Source organism: Pseudopipra pipra, chromosome 3, assembly GCF_036250125.1.
Source record: "Pseudopipra pipra isolate bDixPip1 chromosome 3, bDixPip1.hap1, whole genome shotgun sequence".
NCBI lineage: Eukaryota > Metazoa > Chordata > Aves > Passeriformes > Pipridae > Pseudopipra > Pseudopipra pipra.
In genome coordinates, this window is record NC_087551.1 from 109,908,648 (window position 1) to 109,926,200 (window position 17,553).

Below are 17,553 nucleotides of genomic sequence, written 5' to 3' on the forward strand. Positions count from 1 at the left end.
GCTGCCACCGAGCCATCAGCAGCATGTTGCCTGCCATCAGCTTTGCTTTCTGATGGAAGTCTCCCAGGGAACAGCAGCAGCATTTGGGGTAGCCTTGGCCCACTAATGCTTGTGGGTTCTTCCCGGCTCCCTGTGCTTCCCTGTCTCCCCAGGCTGAGTCAGACACACTGTGTTCATCTGCTTTGCTTATGCTGTAGCTCCAGCTCCAGTTCTTGTGGTATTTAAATGCTGATGCACAAATTAAGGTAACATTTACACGCTCTAGTGAGTCTTCAGCTCGCCTGCACAAATCTCCTGTTTTCCTTCTTCTAATGCAGTGCCACTACCTGAGGACAGTACTGCCTCCTTGCTCTGGGGAGCTGCTGATCCCTGCTCTGTTTATGGGACATTGCCATAGCAATGAGGATGTGTAGTGGGGATGGTCAGGATCAACCAGACTGTATCCCTGCTGCTGGCCAAACATAGCCAAAAAGGTGCCTGCCTCCTCCCCTCCCCAAACAGAACCCTGTTTGCTTTGGCTATTTTTAAACATGCTTGCTGCTGGAGCCTGAAGTTCACTATCAGTCTGAGCATTGCCGCTGTGAGACTCAAGCTGTTTAAAGTGGGTTATTGTGGGGATAGGAAGGACAGTTTTTGTTCTTCTGTCCACTGGCTTGGAGCTGCCTGACGTGATGGTGGTTGTGGCAGTCCCTTGCTTCCCAGTAAATTGGCTAAGGGCACAGAATTGCTCAAAGCCAGAGGCTTTGCCTTCTTCCTCCCAACTTTTGGAGTTGAACTGGTGAGAAGGAGGTGAGAGGCCTCTGTAGTCCATCAGCAATTCCCTCAGTCATGCTCTCCCTCCCTGAAAGTGTTATTTTTGGTTAATTCATACAAGTCTGGGCTTCCTTGGTCTATCCTGTGGGAGGAAGCTCGAGGCTGGAATTTTGTAATAAAAGCCAGATTTTTCTCTGGAGGCAGAGTGGAGGAGGCCACTCCTGTTGCTTCTCCAGTTCTTGTTAGTTCTTCATCTGCCTAATTTGGTGATTGTGAGAGGTTTCCTTTCCCTGCTGAGAATAAATTTGGCCTTTGAGGAAGGTCAGTGTTGTGGTGTTCACTCTAAGATGCTTGATTTCTGCAGAGCTGCTAGCAGGAATCACAGCTTGAGCTGTTTGGACCTCATCTTCCTGATGGAAATTCCCAGCAGTTTACTGGGGATGAATCTCTGAGTGTATCCCAGGCCATTGCAGAACCATGGCATTGCTAAAAACAAGGAGTCTTCTTCCAGTGTCCTTGACCAGAGTTAGTTTGCTCTTAAGCTGAGGAGCACAGAACAGTCTGTCCCCTTTCACACCAGCAGCAGCTGATTTTCACTGAAGCGAACACGTCTTTGTACCTGCAGTTTGGAGACTTCTCAGAGGTGTTCTGTGGTTATGAAAAAAACACAGATTTGGCCTCTGATTTCCTCTGTGACCACAGTATTTCAGCATTCTCTCTTCCACTGACCGTTGGCAATGGAAAGACCACCATTCTGTCTTTGAAGTGGAGGTTGTTTCTAGAGGGACTGGTGCAGTGGAAAGCTGAGAACATCTGAAATTGTCATAGTTTAAATATGCAGGCTGTACCTTAAATATATACAGGGAGCTTGCTAATTAAATCTGAGTTTCCTTCTTGGTCATCAGACACCATACTAAGGATGGAGATCTGATTTCTCATCCTCACTGGTACTTGACACACTACCTGTAAGAGTCTTCTGGCGTTTCCCAGCTGGACTTAATTCACTAACTTAATAAAATTTATCTTGTGCTCCTTTTATTTTACTAGTTTCTGTGATTCCCCTCTGACATAGCCTAAATTATGCTTGGATTACTTTTTTTTTTTCTTTTTTTAATGCTTCCATGGACCGTATAGTCTTCAGAGATTTATTTTTCTTTAATGAAATCAGCCTCATTTTCCTGGCTAGTGTACTTCATGAATGTCACATTTAAATATGTGCTTTCAAGTCCAGTCCTTTCCATCAGATATATTACACATAAATGTATTTACACTACATTTGCCTGTGTTAAGCTGCAGTGATGATTTACTATATCAGTGACTATGAAACACTCCACTTCCTCTGACTCCTGTTTTGTTGTATCTCATTGTTTACTATCCACAGTCTCCAATTTTTTTTTAATAATTCGCAGATTGTAAACTGAAATTTCTTAAATCTTTTCCTCTGATTACAATTAGATTAATATGTATTTAGTAGATTTGGATTACAGAGCAAGTACAAAAAGCTCTCCTGAGAGCCATGATGCCATGAATGACACAGCAGTGTGTGGTGCCAGGTGCCAGATGTGCACAGGAGTAAAAGGGTAAAGATATGCCTGAAGTGTAGGAAAGATCCCTTATCCCTCTTCCACAAGCAGGAGGTGGAAGCAGAGAGTGATCACCTGCTGGTGACCAGTCCTTCTTCCTTCCTTTCTTTTTCTTGAACAGGTCTGTAAGTGTTTTCTTTCTCTGCTCCAACTCAGAGGTCAGAAGGGTGCTCTTCAGCCTGCTAAGGAGGTTTGAACAGCATTGAGCCGGCAAGATTATGGTATGAGATTTGGTCAGCAGGAGTCTAAATAGCTTTCAGTCTTATTGTTTAAACATGCAAAATTGGGAATTCTCTCCATTCTGTTTGCTTACTTGAAGAAGCCTAGTCTAGGCAAACCTGCCAGGCATGCTAATGCTTCCTGACAAACTGCTTCAAAACAGGGGTTCTATGTAATGACAGTTAACAGTGGCAGCAGAAACCCTTCCCAGAGAAGGAGAAGTACACTGTGGCCTTATCCTCCATCTTCAGGTTGTGCTTCTCTGTGTGGTTCTGCATCACCTGTCCTTCAGGTGGATGCTGTGCCAGGTGGTGAATATCTCATGCACCACTAGTGAGAACTTTCAGATGATATTTAGGAAAGGCTTCTGTGCCATTTCAGCCAGCTTCTGAGAGTAGCAAGCCAGGAGGTAGCTGCCTATTCAGATATATCCCTGGGCTCAGTGTTTCCAGCTGGCTGGCTCTCAGCAGTTCCTCGCTGGGCACAAGGGAACACCTAATTGCCTTACACAGACACCCTGTCTCCCTGGACCTGCATGTACTCTCACAGGTTCTGAGTCACTCAGAAATTTGGTGCTCTCCTGGCTTATGTTGAATGCCTTAACACTTGAGATAGTTGCTCCAGGTCACACTGATGGGTGGGGTGGCTCCAGGTTTGTTATTGTGACACCCAGGTAAGCCTTTCATTAAATGTGGCCTCAAGTCAACTTTTCACAGCTCAGGTTTTGCAGGTGCAAAGGACAGGCTACAGTTCCAAGAAGGATTGCTGGCCTTAATCAGTACTTGCAAAACATTGTGCAAGGCAGTGCCTGTTGTTGTTCCTAAGAGAAGTGATGCATGTTAGAAGGGGGTCATATGGCTATCATGCCATGCAATCTGGCTTTATTTTCCAACAACACTAAATACTTGCTGATTCTACCCAGCCCTTGCCTGTTCTGTAGTTTTCTAGAGTTGTTTCTGAGGCAGGAGCTTGCTTGCAGTAAAAAAAAAAGAGAAAAAGTATGCATCAATGCCTTCGTTTGCTCTCTGCACAGCTTTGACTGTGCAGCTGGCTGCCAAGCATCACACAGCAAGGCAGAGCAGTGCTTGTGAATCACCATGGAACAACATCAGACGAGCCCAGCAGAACCATGTGATTTTAGGCAGGGCTCAAGAATTTTGTTCCTTTAGCTTCAACCCAGGGGGCAAATTTGTTCATTTTCTTGGCATTGCAACAATGGTAAAGCCTCTGCACCCATTTGCCCTGAACTAGTACGGTTTGTTCTCTGAAACATTTGCTGTTCCAATTTTGTGCGATAAAAGCAGTTAAAGGAAAGGTGGAGGTTTTGTGGGACCAATTTTCAGGTACACTAAGCTGCTTTTACCCCCTCTTGAGTATATAAAATGTCCTTAAAGCAAGTGTAAGTGGTGCTGTCAAACTAGTCCAAATGGATTCCAGAATCAGACAAATAGGTTCCCTACTCTGAAGTGAGTATGTTTTGCAAACATTTGTGGGGAGATGGATGTCAAACTGTGAATCGTCATCTGTCCCTCTGAGACAGGTGCTTAGGACAAAGTGCCGATGTCTGGTGGCCACAATGGATGTTTGGAGGGAAATTTTAGGAAGGTTGAGGCACCTGTGTCTGCAGACAGCGAGTGCTCCTGGTGTTCATCTTTCCCATGCACTTGACACATGCAGGTTGCAGAGCCTTATGTGAGTGGGTACCAGTAGGCTTGGACTAAAATCATGGAACCATAGAAACATGAAGTTTGGAAAAGACCTCTAAATTCACGGCGTCCAACCATTAACCCAGCACCACCGTTTTCATCACTTATCCATGTCCCTAAGCACCACATCTACACAATTTGGAATACTTCCAGGGATTGTTATTCCACCAGTTCCCCAGGCAGCCTATTCTAATGCTTGACCACAAATCATGTGAGATAGATGGTAAAGTTCCAGAACCTATGCTTGTGTCCTGAAATGTTCATTACTATAGAACTCACTACCACAGAAATACCACAAGAGCTTTCATGACCTTTGATTCTTTCCCCTCATGGCAGAGGTCATATAGTTTGAATCAGCTTGGGGATAAAATGAAAGCATACAGCAACCAGCAAAAGACACTGTGAACTGGAAAGAATGAAGGTATTTTCTGCAAAATAAAGGAATGCAGGCAAAGATATGAAGAAAACCACTTACTTGAGACAAGCACCCTGGAGAAGTGAACATAAAACTTCCTGTACTGCCTTTCCATGTCTCCTGGACAGCCTAGAGTTATTTCACAAAAGCACAGCATGAAGCAGGCACCCTAAATTATATCCCTATTGCAGTGGCTCCTTGGGACCTAATGTGCCCCACAGAACCACTATAGATCTGGGGAGGAGACTAAGTACAGCTGGAAGAGCAAAGATGCTTATGTCCTCCACCACTCCAACATCCATGACACAAGGAAGGTCATCTTATCCAATTGTAAAATGGGGGTCCTACCTCAAAGCTGTCTGTCAGAGGGTTTCATTCCTTTTTGCTTGTGATACGCTGGAAAAATGAGAAGTTCTGTGTGACTGCTTTGAGTTAATAATGAGGGAAGGGTGAAAAGAATCCCCATGACTTTCTGTTGTACATGTTACTTGAGAAAACATGTGCTGTCCGTGGCGAGACCTCACAGCACGCTGTTTCTTAAAGCATATATGCAAAGTTTGAAACTGGAGGTTTTGTTGACCCTGGAAGAAAAAGCAGTTTCCAAACAGGAGCTCAGGAAAAAAATCTCCCCTTTCATCCATATTTGCTTTTACTTTACTGATGAATGGATGCAGTTTGCCTGTGTTGTGGTTTTGTCCTGTTTATCTTCTGAATCTGCATATATTTTATTTCTGGGCAATTATAGTTTCAAGACGTAGTCTCAAGGTAGGCAGCTGAAGAGCTGCATCATCTCTTCCATCCTCTGTTTCACGCAATTTCTGATCTTGGAGACTTTCTTTTGAGCAGAAATATTGTGATGGATACTGTAAGGACTAGATGACTACATGGAAAATGTGAACCTCCACCGGGATGTGAACATTTGTCTACAGAAAACAGCCTGGTTATTTCAATCTGAAAAATCAGTTTGGGCCATAAGGACCTTCAGATTAACAACTCATAGTATGGGAAAACTTAAAATAAAATCTCCATATCTTTTAAGAGAATTAGTTGTACACAGTTTCTATTGAACTGTGTGACTTAGAGAAGTATGGAGTAAGCCTGCTCAGAAATCCTCAGGAGCAGTCATGGGCTGCTTGAAGGTATCCGTGGGGTTGTTTCCTGCCTTGTACATGGATGGGTCATGGATTCAGCTGTAGCATTGCCATGATGCAATATACAGTGAGAAGTCCTTCCTGTAAGGTTCAAAGAAGAAGGAGGAGAAGAAGTCGGTGCTAAGGCAGGCTGCACTTTTTTATGGGGAAACATCTGTGATCTCTTGTTCCTTCTTTTAAGTATTTTATGTATCACCCTGTAGAGTCTGGTACTGTAGGACAAGACCAAATTGTTCCATTTGACTTCAGGTTTTTTTGGCCCCTTCAGTCTGAACATCAGGCTCATCAGAGCTGCTGTTTACCAGGAGGCGCTGTAGAAAAATTCTAGCATGCATTTATTTAAATTACATCTGATATATTCTGAAGGATAGACAGCATAGCGTAGCTATAGTGGTGTTTCCAAAGAGCATCCTTGGCAAGAAAATGGAGAGGAAAGAAAGATTCATTACATGTGCCTGTGTTGTTGCCCCTAGAACAGGATCAAAGTTATGAAAAGAAAGTCTGTTTTTGTTTCTCCACAGTCTTCCCAGGATCTACATTTCAAGGCTATCATCAACCAGATTTTGTACATTTACATTTGTTCAAAATAGTTTCCAGGCGGTGAGTAATTAGTGGTTAGAAATGGCTTACAGTTTGGTGATAATTTGATTAAGTGAAATCCTTAGGAAAATGAGCTTTCCAGGTCTTTTGGGTTTCCCTGCTTCACCTGTGGACCACAACTCTTTCCCCACCCAATCTCACAGGAGACATCTCCTTTATCTCCTGCAGTTCAGTAAGGAACAAATGAATGCTGGTCAGGAAAGATAGGAGGATGCCTCCAGCCAGAATGAGCAGCAGGAAAAGACATTAACTCAAAAAAAAAATGCCACTTTAATATTTTTCCAGAAGAACTTAAAATGCAGTAATTATATCCCTCTTCCCAAGAACTCCATGTACTCTAGTTCTTTGGAATTAATTAATCTGTAAGTCTGAAGCATTCTGCAAACAAATGAAGGTTACCCGTACCTGTACATTTCCATGATGGCCACGGAGGCAGCAAAGGAAAGGGGGGAAATAAAAATAAAGAGGTAAATTTTCAAAGTTTACATGGTTTTTTATGTATGTATAAATGAAAATAATTTTGTAATGTTGGGCAAGCTAGGATATGGATTTTTTTAAAATAAGATGTTGAAGTGATGTAAGAGTATCGCTTGACCTGTCCTTGCTAATAGAAAGACCATCTTGTGTCTTGCTTTTTCATTTGGAAGTGGGGACAGCGTAAGGTGGAGTTAAGTACTTAAGTACATTCTTTTATAAAAAAACTTTTGCTTTACCCATTTACTTCAGGAAATTTTGATTTGAAATATTGATTTAAAGAAAGGATGATGTCTTTCTGCATTCCTGTAAAATTGTGGGTATGTGCCTGTCATAGTCGCTGACTCACGTGTTTCAAGCTGGTGGGAGTGGATTTACAAATGTTTGGACTTAGAAACACACACATGGATTTGCAAATAGTTACTTGAAGTGGTTTTGAAGATCTCCTTGTGATAATGACATATGGTTCCTGCTTCCAAACCATAGGCAATGTTACCTCAGGTTACAGAAGGAGAGAAACAGTCTCACTTTCCTTGCTCTCTGCAACTACCTGAAAGAAGGGTGTAGCCAGGTGGGGATTGGTCTGTTCTCCCAAGTAAAAAGTGACAGGACAAGAGGAAATGACCTCAAGTTGCACCAGGGGAGGTTTAAATTGGATATTAGGAAAAATTTCTTTACAGAGAGGGTGGTCAAGCATTGGAACAGAGTGCCAAGGGAAGTGGTGGAGTCACCCTCCCTGGAGAGATTTAATAAACGTGAAGATGCGGCACTTAGTGATGTGGTTAGTGGTGGACTAGGCAGTGCTGTTCTAGAGCAAGCAGCTATCACAAGTATTGAGGCCATGCTGATGAGAACACAGCTGCGTTGGGCAGGTCATGTCTCCAGGATGAAGGACCACCGCCTCCCTAAGATCTTGCTTTACGGTGAACTTGCCACTGGCTGCCACATGAGAGGAGCCCCGAAGAAAAGATACAAGGACTCCCTGAAACAACATCTCAGCCTTGGCCATATTGATCACCATAACTGGTCCACTCTGGCCTCAAATCGGGAGGCCTGGAGACGCACCATCTATAACGCAGCTGTCTCCTTTGAGAACACACGCAGGATCACCCTCGAGGAAAAAAGGCAACGCAGAAAGAACCGTGTATTGCAGAATACACCATCTAAGGAATCTTTCTGCTGTGCCTTTTGCAATCGGATATGTCTGTCACGTATTGGCCTCATAAGCCACCAGCGTGCCTGTAGCAAATGTGGATAGAGCCTTCCCAAATCTTCGTTCGCGAAGCCCAGCCATGATGATGAGGCAGTGCTGGGTTAATGGTTGGACTCTGTGATCTTGGAGGACTTTCCTAAGTTAAATGATTCTATGATTCCTTGTGTCCTGAAGCCTTTTCCAGCACTTGGCAAGCCAGCACGGTCCTGCATGTAGCACCCATCACTGGCCACCCTCTCACATCCTTCTGGACACTGTCTCACAAAGTAGGCAAACCCAGCTGTTTTCACAGGTACGTAAATGAAAGGTGAGAGCAATCAGTCCATCTTCCTGGATATCAGCAGCCACAGACTTTTCTTGAATTAACTCCCAATACAATTACAGCAGGCATCCCAGATCTGCTTTTCAAGTGGTACCATTCTTGGCAGTGTATTTCCAACACTACCAGCAGCTGATGTGGGTACAGCCTTTACTGTCTCTCCTTTTGGCCCTGTATCCCTTTGAAGCAGCATATGTGACATTAGTGGTCCATGTATCCTTGCTAGAGACCCCCTGAGCTGCAGTAGATTCTCTCAAGGAGTACATCCAACTTCATTTGCAGGACCCATGTGTGAAGAACATGTGAGATCCCTCAGGAAGATTTTCAGTCTAAACCTATTTAAAACTTTATATGGAAAAAGAAAACTCTGAAAGTCCACACTCAGCAATATTGTATGCATGAGGCTCGGTTAATTCACCTTGAAAGAGGCCTTTAGGAGAACTTGCAAATTCCTGATGCATTTGGGATAGGACATGGGTGAATGCACAAGAGCAGCACCAGATAAACAGAAAACATTGCAGCAGCCTGGTGAGGAGGTCATGGGACCCGTGGGGCTGGCGGTATTGCCAAGTGGATCGGTTTGCGCTGCGGCCACTTTTTCTCACAGATGGGATAAAAGTAAGATAGATTAAGTATATCCAAGAAAAAATAGTTTTGCAAAGGCTCGAGCAAGCTGCCAATGTCAGCAAAGGGAGGCAGTAATGTAAGCAAACTTCAGAGAAGCAAAGCTGCAGAGCATCCTGCCGGAGTGAGCAGAGGGGACCAGCTCTGCATGCCGGCTGGATGTGGGGTGAGGGGCTGGCCGGGTGGTTCGGTTGCCTTCTGTGTTTACCAAGGCAAATCCCAATGGAGGGGGAAGTTTTTCTTTAGCTGATAAATATTCCTACCTCTACAGTGAAATTTTTTCCCACTTCTGTGGCTCTCTGTATTAACTTCTGCCATGTCGAGTCATTCAGGCTGATAGGTAGGTGCTGAGTTCCCTGAAGAAACCTGGAGCTCCATGTCACTGCTGTTAATGTCTGTTCTGCTCCTCCAGGGGTAGATCTACACTTGGCTTTCATCTGGCACCCCGTTTTCCATCAGATTCTGAGGAATGGCCAGTTTAGGCAAGGTAAGGAACTGTTCGCTTAAACTGGGTCTTGTATCAGAGAGAGAGCATCAATGACTCAGCTGTCAGTGCTCTCTGGTGAGCCCAAAGCTGCAGTTCTGATGTCTGATGGAGCAGAAGCAGGTGGAGTATCAGGGTTTTGCAGGGCTCAGATGAGCAGTAGTTACTGCTTCTTGGTGGCTCTGTAGTAACTGGCTGTGAGTTTGGTCTCAGGCAGTGGCAGACTATCTGCCTTCAGCTGTGAACATGGCTTCCTGTAGGTTTCTGCTCCTCCTTTCCTTTTGGAGAGTTACTGTAACTGGGTCAAAGCTAGTGATGTAAGGGCCTCCATACATCGAGTCTTCAGGGGGCTGATGCATAGAAAAACCCCTTACCTGGCAATAAGAAGGGGAGACTCTTATAAATAGGATATATGTGTATGAAGGGGGAGTGTCCGAGCATGGTGCCAAGCAATAGGGCAAGAAGCAGAAGCTGAGGCACAGGAAGTTCCACCTGAACATAAGGAACAACTTCTTCACTGTGCAGTGACCAAGCATTGGAACAGGTAGCCCAGAGAGGATGTGGAGTCTCCCTCAGTGGAGATATTCAAGAACCATCTGAACATAGTCCTGTGCCATGTGCTCCAGGATGACCTTGCCTGAGCAGGGAGGTTGGACCAGATGACTCATCGTAGTCCCTTCCAACCTGACCCGTCCTGCGATTCTGAGACCAAGTCTGAAATGGTGCTTCTCTGATTTGGCAATAGTTACCCTGCTTTGAAGAGATGTTAACAGAGGGGCATGGCCAGAGGCAATGGAGGCTGGAGGATGTCATTCTCCAGTAAGGAACAGTTATTTATTGGCTCTGGAGTAGTTACTTAGACAGGTTTTTAAATGCACTTAATTTAGACAGAAAAAAATCTTGCTGAAAGGGGGGTCGGGAAAGTGTAGGGAACATTCTGGGGATAAACATCTGCCTCTTTTTGGTTAACAACCATATTTATTACATTAAAACAAATACCACTATCTGACCCGGAGAGCTTGTGGAAGGAGGCCAGAAAATAAACTGTGTTGCTACTGATGAGATAATGGATCAGAAAAAAAAAAATGGCAGTGCTAAAAAAAACCTCAGTCAAAAAGCTGTTTCTCATTTCTTTTTTATGTTGCTCTGAAAATTAAGACAAGTGTAGTTTTTCAGCTTAGCCTCGCTTTTTAGCTGGTGGGCTTTACACTTGGCCTAAGAGAATTATAACTTTTCTTTCCCACATTATTTGAGAACCACATTAGAAACATGTCTGAGTAGCAAAGTTCACTCCCACCATGCATTAGGGCCAGGGGCTTGATGCTCTTTGTATGAGAAAGAGTAACCAGATACAAAAATTGTGTCAAGACTTTTGGATGGCCAGGAGGGAGGTGGATCTGGGCATTCTGGTTAGCCCTCTTCTTTAGAGCTGTGTCCATCTGTCTGGATCTGTGGAAGCAATACCACTGATGCCAACGCAGTGATCCCTCTGTCTGCCTGGCCAGCCACACTGGGTATGATGCAATTTCCTTTGTTTCTTTATTGGGAGATTAAAGAAGCTATTTCTTCTCCCTTTTCCTTGTAGATAATTTATTGTTTCTGGATTTAACAACTTTTTGTATTTGAAAGTTTCCTGCAGATGGATTAGGAGCAAATGCAAGCATTACAATGACAGCATTTTCAAGGCAAGTATCTACAGTATAGGCTACCTGTTCTCTGATCCCCCTATTGTATACACTGGGATTTGTGTATATATACTGTCTGTCATTTCAAAGGCAGCTTTGGCTAATGGGGATTTTGTTTGCTATAGTAAAGTTAAGAGTGAAATCATCTTAAATGTCTTTCTGGTAGCTTTGGGTAAATTCAGTGGAGACATTACCTACCTGAAGGGAGATGGGAGTCCATCTCTTCTCCCAGGTAGTGAGGAAATGGCCTCAAGTCACACCAGATGAGGTTTAGATTGAATATTATGGAATATTTCTTCACTAAAAGGGTGGTCAGGTGTTGTAACAGACTGTCCAGGGAAGTTGTGGATTCACTGTCCCTGGAAGTGTGAAAAAGTTTGTAGATGTGTCACTTAGGGACTGGTTTTACTAGTGGACTTGGCAGAGCTGAATTAACTGTTGAACTCAATGATCTTAGAGGTCTTTTCCAACGTTAATGATCCTATGATAAAGAACTGCTTCAAAAAATTCAGAATTCTCCTCTTGGTGCTTGGCCGATTGGTAACATATGAGCTCTCAAAAAAGTGGGACATTGCTCCTTGTCACCAAGTTTTGAATCCAGGGGACCCTCTTATCCAGAAGCTTCTTTTGCCTCTCTCGTAAGCAGTAAATGGCATCTGCCACAACGAGTTAGTAGCGTTATGGAAGGATTTACATTAATAAGACATTGAGCTGGAGATTTGGCTGGAGTTGTTAGCTCCAGCCCACCTGCTGTGGGGGCCAGATGTAAATCCATAAGGTCTCTCAGGGCTATGCTGTCTTAGCACATGCCATCCCATCCCCTTGGAGCTGACCCTGCAGCTGTGGGTTTAGCTGTGCTGACATGACTGTGAGCAGTGGTTGGGTCCTCACAGGGCCCAATTTCAATCCTGACACCGTGGGGAACTTGTTGCATGGTGTGGCTGTTCTTTCAGGACACAGCTAACTACAGCTATTGATTTAATTTTCATTGTTAAGCACAGGAGTAGCATGAGGGAATACAGATCTGTCAGCTTTGCAGCAAGTTCCAGAGATTACTTTGTGGCAAGTTTGTGTTGCTCCCATATTTCCAGTTGTCCCATTTTCTCAGATGTACAAGACTTCCCTGAATCTGAAATTCTGGCCTTAAGCTTTTCAAGGTCTGTTTCTTTCTGGAACAGTTCTGATGGATGTTTTGGATTTTTTTTTTCCTAAGCAAAAGTCTGCATGGGAATGCTCCATATATGAAGCCCCATAAGGGCTTGCAAAGTTCCTTCTTTGAACACACGGACACTTCCCCCTGTGGTAGGGTAAAGAGTGATATGCAGGGTTTAGCACCCAAAATAAGTCTCCGTTTGGGGTGGGAAGGCACTTCAAATCTGTCAAACACAGATTTTAGGGGTTCCCTCTGGTGGAAAGGTGAACCCACATCTAGTGGTTGTTCATAGCCCTACAAAGAACACATCCTTTGTAATGACACCTTTTTTCTTCCTCCTCAAATACAGGGTTGCTTTACTTAACTTGATTTGCAACTCCGTCAACCAAACTCTATTAATACATTTTCCCAGTAAAGATGTAGCTAGTCTCTGCCAAGAAGTTTTCTTTTTTTTCTTCTTGTTCATGTAGTTTAACTCTATTGCTTAACAGGAGAAACTAAGCAGCAAATAGAGTTCCTGGCCCCAGCATGAGTTACTGTTTGCTTAGCCCTGTCACCTGTGTGATTTTTCACACATCTCCTGGACCAAGTGTTACTGGCAAAATGTTTATGTACAAAATGAGCCAATGTCACGTACCTTCTCTGTCTGCTGGAGAAGGTCCAGTCCCACTCACCCGCCTTTTACTAAAAGCTTTACAGAGAGAGCTGCAGAGCTGGTGGCATGGTGGCATATAGAGAACAGGAGTTAAATGCCAAGTTTTGCTGCAGAGATTTTCCTCATCAGGACCGTGAAAAATGGAAACACAGAGACTACCTAAATGGGTCTGATGATAGTGGACTGTGAGCAGGTTTTAAACTCCCAATCTCCCCAGCACACTGTTTAGCCCTCAGTCTCCTGAGTTATACAACATTACACAACCCTCTTAAATGGGCCAATTATTTCTCTATGCAAGAGTGACTCAGAGAGATTTTCCTGTCTGTTGCCTATGAAATATATATTTAATTTTCTTCAAGAAAGCCCATTTTTATTTGCAATTTGAGTGAAATCAATATTCCAAAATGGCATTTCAATAAAATCAAGGTTGTAAACAGGGTAATGAGAAGAAAAGTGCTGTAAATAGATTTTCAAATGTCAGACAGTTGATATATATTTTCAAATATATAACTTGATTTCACAGCGATATATATGGGAGACTGATAGCGGGTGAACAAGAACCACAGAAGGAGACAAATGATCTGAAGCTGCCTATGTTTTTCTCCTTAGCTATGGCAACTTTCAGACATGTGGGGTGGAAGAGGGAGGACAAGTATTGTTTTTATCATAGAATCATAGAATGGTTTGGGTTGGAAGGGACCTTTAAAGGTCATCTAGTCCAACTACCCTGCAATGAGCAGGGACATCTTCAACTAGATCTGGTTGCTCAGAGCCCTATCTAATTTCACCTTGAACGTTTCCAGAGATGGGGCATCCACCACCTCACTGTGCCAGTGTTTTATCATCCTCATTGTAAAAAAAAGAAAGGCTGAAAAAGGGCAATTTTACACTGTACTTAGAGTCTTCAATGTTTCAGCAAGTCACCACCTGAATTCTTTGCCTCAGCAGTGGAATGCAGAGGGGTTAAAGGAGGAAGAGGGCATTAAGGAAGAGCTCTGGGGGTCATTGCAGGAGTCAGTACTGTTGAAGCCAATGGTCCTGGAATTGCTATCTCTTCTATACCTGCAAATCCCCCACCTTTACCTAGCCTTTCACATGCTGCACAAAGGACTCCCTCTTGCTTTTCCCAGAATTGTGCCGTGTGTTTCTGCTCTGCTGAGCAGTGGCCATGTTCCAAGCAGCAGTGGCTGCATTTTTACACTCTTGTATTGGAACAGGACTTGCATAGTTTGAATTGTCACTTGCAGTCACCCTCAGCAGAAACCCTTGTGATTAGAAACTTGTGAGATCAGTCCTGCAGCTTGAGAAGAGGGTTTGGAATCTCTCTGGGGAGAAGAACAACTGGAAGACTGAAGAAATTTTATGCACCGAGATGTGAAAGCTGATGCAAAGGAGGCAAGTGTAGAAGTGCCATGTTAGCCCAAAATGGCTTTGAGATGGTGCAAGAATAGCAAACAATGCTATATATATTTTGTGCTTTCTTAATTGCAGAATCCCTCCCTAAAATGTGATCCTGATTTCCCAGGGGTATTGTAAGAGTCAAAGCTGGTTGGTTTGCAGGTTGGAGAAGTGTGAATGGGCCTAATTCACCTTTCTAAAGCTTTCTAAATTAATTGCTGTTATTTTGATTAGAAAGTTTGGGAACAATTTAACAATTTAATGAAAGAAGCTTACAAGAAAGTAATTGAGTTAATAATATGTTTGAGTGGAGAATTGAAATATGATTTCAAAATGGTTAAAAAAAAAAAAGACAAGATGTGGAGGCTGAGAATTAATACAACCAGCATCTCCTATCCTTGGAGAACTGGTAGGCTGGGATGAGACCTTTGGTGGATGAAGAGAGCATTGCTTGCGGCCTGGAGTTCTCCATCCTAATGCATTTTTCAGGCTTTTCAAGTCACTACCTGAACGTGCATTTTTGAGAGTGGGAAGCTTCCCCTCCATAGGTGAGTGATCTGGGGGGTCGGTGTGTCTGTGCTGTGACATCCAGCAATGGGCTGAGCTTGGCTGAGCTGATGTTTGTTACCTCGCTGGTAGCTGGGTGCTCTGGATTTCTGAACAATGGTGATTTTTTAATTTGGGAAACTCCTGTTAACATTACCTTAAAAGTGGGCTTGGGCATTTTCTAGATATGGGAAGCAGATGTGGTGCTGTCACACTTTGCTGCCAGGAGTCCAAGGTAAGACTTAGACCTCCCAAGCTTTCCTGTTGTTTTTTCTTAATCCAGGAAATTCAGCTGGCATCTTTCTTATTCCTGCTGGTTAGAGAGACTTAGAGCTTTCATTAGATGCTGGATTTTGATCTTAGCTAATAAAAAGCAAAGAAAAATCACACTCACAGTCTGGCAGGGGGATTGAATATTTGTGCAATACGAAAGGTCCTCTCAGGTGCAACTTATGCTATGTGGTTTGTGTAGTGCTCAGCAAGGCCCTGTCAGTGCTGAGGTTTCCTGTTGCTCATGGAATTCTTTTACTATTACTTTTCTTTTTTGTCTTGCTTTGTAGAATTTGATCCCTGCTTTAAATTATGTCTCTGGTAATGTGTATGCTTTGATTATTGCAATGTGCCTTGCTGAACAGGGATCATTCCCTTCCTCATTCTCAATTTGCTTCACCTTCACTTCTAACTTTACTTTCTGGAGAAAGGAAAGGTTTGTTTTCCTTTGGGATTGCCAGAGATGATGGTCTTTGATTTCCATGTCCGTGGCCTGAAATGGTTCTCAAATCCAGCCTGTCATATTGAAATGATTTACTTCTTTCATTATTCAAATCTCCCTGTTATTCCTTGCCAGTTCTGTGTGCGAGAATGTTCATTCCTGCATTTACCAGGGCTTTCTGCATCTGACTGGACTAGCAGGTTCACATCTGTCTTTCATAAGGAGAATTTTATAGACAAGAACTCCTTGGGAAGGGGTTAAGGTTTTTTTCTTTTTGTTGTTGTTGTTTTTCCTGAGTTTGTCGCTGCTGAAAGGATGCTAAATGCTGTGCAGGAGACAGACCAGGAGGATGGATGCCATTGTCTCTTTGTCCATTGTGGCAGTTTGAGTCAATTTCCAGGCTTCCCCCACCCCTTCCCACAATTTATCTCAACACCGAAGAGAAAACTTTCAGGCCAGAGGCTTCTATAGGGGAAAGGGGAAGTATTTACATTTATTTACACAAATAAATATACTGTACAAACTAAAAGCAAATATATATATATATATATTACACTTCTATCAGTCCCTTCAAAGCTTCTCCCTCAATTAGTCCAAGAAAAACCTTTTCAGGCTGATAAGTAACCAAATCTCTCTCTCGCTGGAGTGTTTGGGGCCCCTGAACACTCCCCACCAACCTTCAGCTGTTTGCTGCAGTTCTTTCTCCTCATGAAGTCCAAGATAGCTCCGAGTCCTTTCTTTTTGGTTTTGTGCCATCTCTGTTCCATGGTTCTCTCTTTTGCTTTCATACCTTGGTTTGCTGCTGCTGTAGTGTAGCTTATCACAATATGTGTTGGAATCTTCATTCCTCCAAGTCAGTTTTCGGCTGCCCCTGGTCAAACCTTGGCAGGGCAACTCCCGAGCCTCTCTCTCTCTGGCCCGTCTCCAATTTCACCTGGGATTCTTCTCCCTAGCGCTGAGCTGCTTTGTTATCAGCCCGTCCACTTGGCTCTGCTTCAATGCTGAGCCTTCACCACTCCCACTAAACAGTGAGAGGGAAAAACAGCCCCCTTCTGCAGCCTGGCTGCAAAGGGGGGGAAGAAGAGGGCCTGGCCGCAAGGCCTGCGTCTCTCTCCCACTTACCAGTTGTTTGTGAGTCGCGTCCCTCACAAACATACACTCACTTCAATGAGTGGGGGGCCGCAGGGCTCCCCTTCCCCCTCCCAGAGGGAGGAAAAAGGAGCCCAGCCACCCCTTGGCCTTCTCCATCTACACGCAGGAGATACCAACAGATATTGCCAACAGCTTCCGGTGCTGTATATATATGATTTTTTAGCACAAGTGAACAAGACGAGTGGTGATTGGCTCTCCAGGGAACACTGCCCTGGCACCCCATCACCTCTGAGCCCCCGACTCTCGGAGGGGGCCAGTCTTAACCCATGACATCCATCATCTCCTATATTACAATTTATGTTAATGAAATGAAATGATCCATCAGATCTGGGATCACATAGGCAGTGTGGGGTGGAGCAAGGAAGAAGCTTTGCCAGCTTTAGTTTACTCTGACACTGATTTGCTTTGGTGGCCTTGGGCAAGTCAATGTCAAACTTCCATGTTTTGGCTTTCTCACTCGTGAAAGGTAAATGCTATACTGGTTTTACAACATTGATGGTGTTTATGAGAGTTAATTAGTTGGTGTTTGAGGCACAATAGTTTTACATAGGGGTTATTCACTGAGTTCTTGGTCCCTTTGCTCCAGAGGGTGTTAATTGCTGTATGCTTATGGGATGGCCCTGATGAGATGAGGGTAAAGGCATACGGAGTTGAGTGTGTGATTAACAAAACAAGCCTGAGGTAGAATAGATTTCCCAGGTGAGAAATTGA

General features: G+C 43.8%; 1 protein-coding gene across 6 annotated transcripts in view; it reads left to right on the forward strand.

The window, feature by feature from the left end:
• EVA1A (eva-1 homolog A, regulator of programmed cell death) overlaps nt 1-17,553 on the forward strand; it is a 212,955-nt gene that overhangs the window by 149,642 nt on the left and 45,760 nt on the right. Inside the window, exon 1 of one of the 6 annotated variants that reach the window (XM_064650683.1) lies at nt 9,454-9,544. The exons of the other annotated variants lie outside the window; for them this stretch is intronic. The gene's annotated coding sequence lies outside the window, so the exon portion shown is untranslated. Of the gene's footprint in view, nt 1-9,453; nt 9,545-17,553 lie in introns of those variants that run through there. 6 annotated transcript variants of the gene reach the window in all.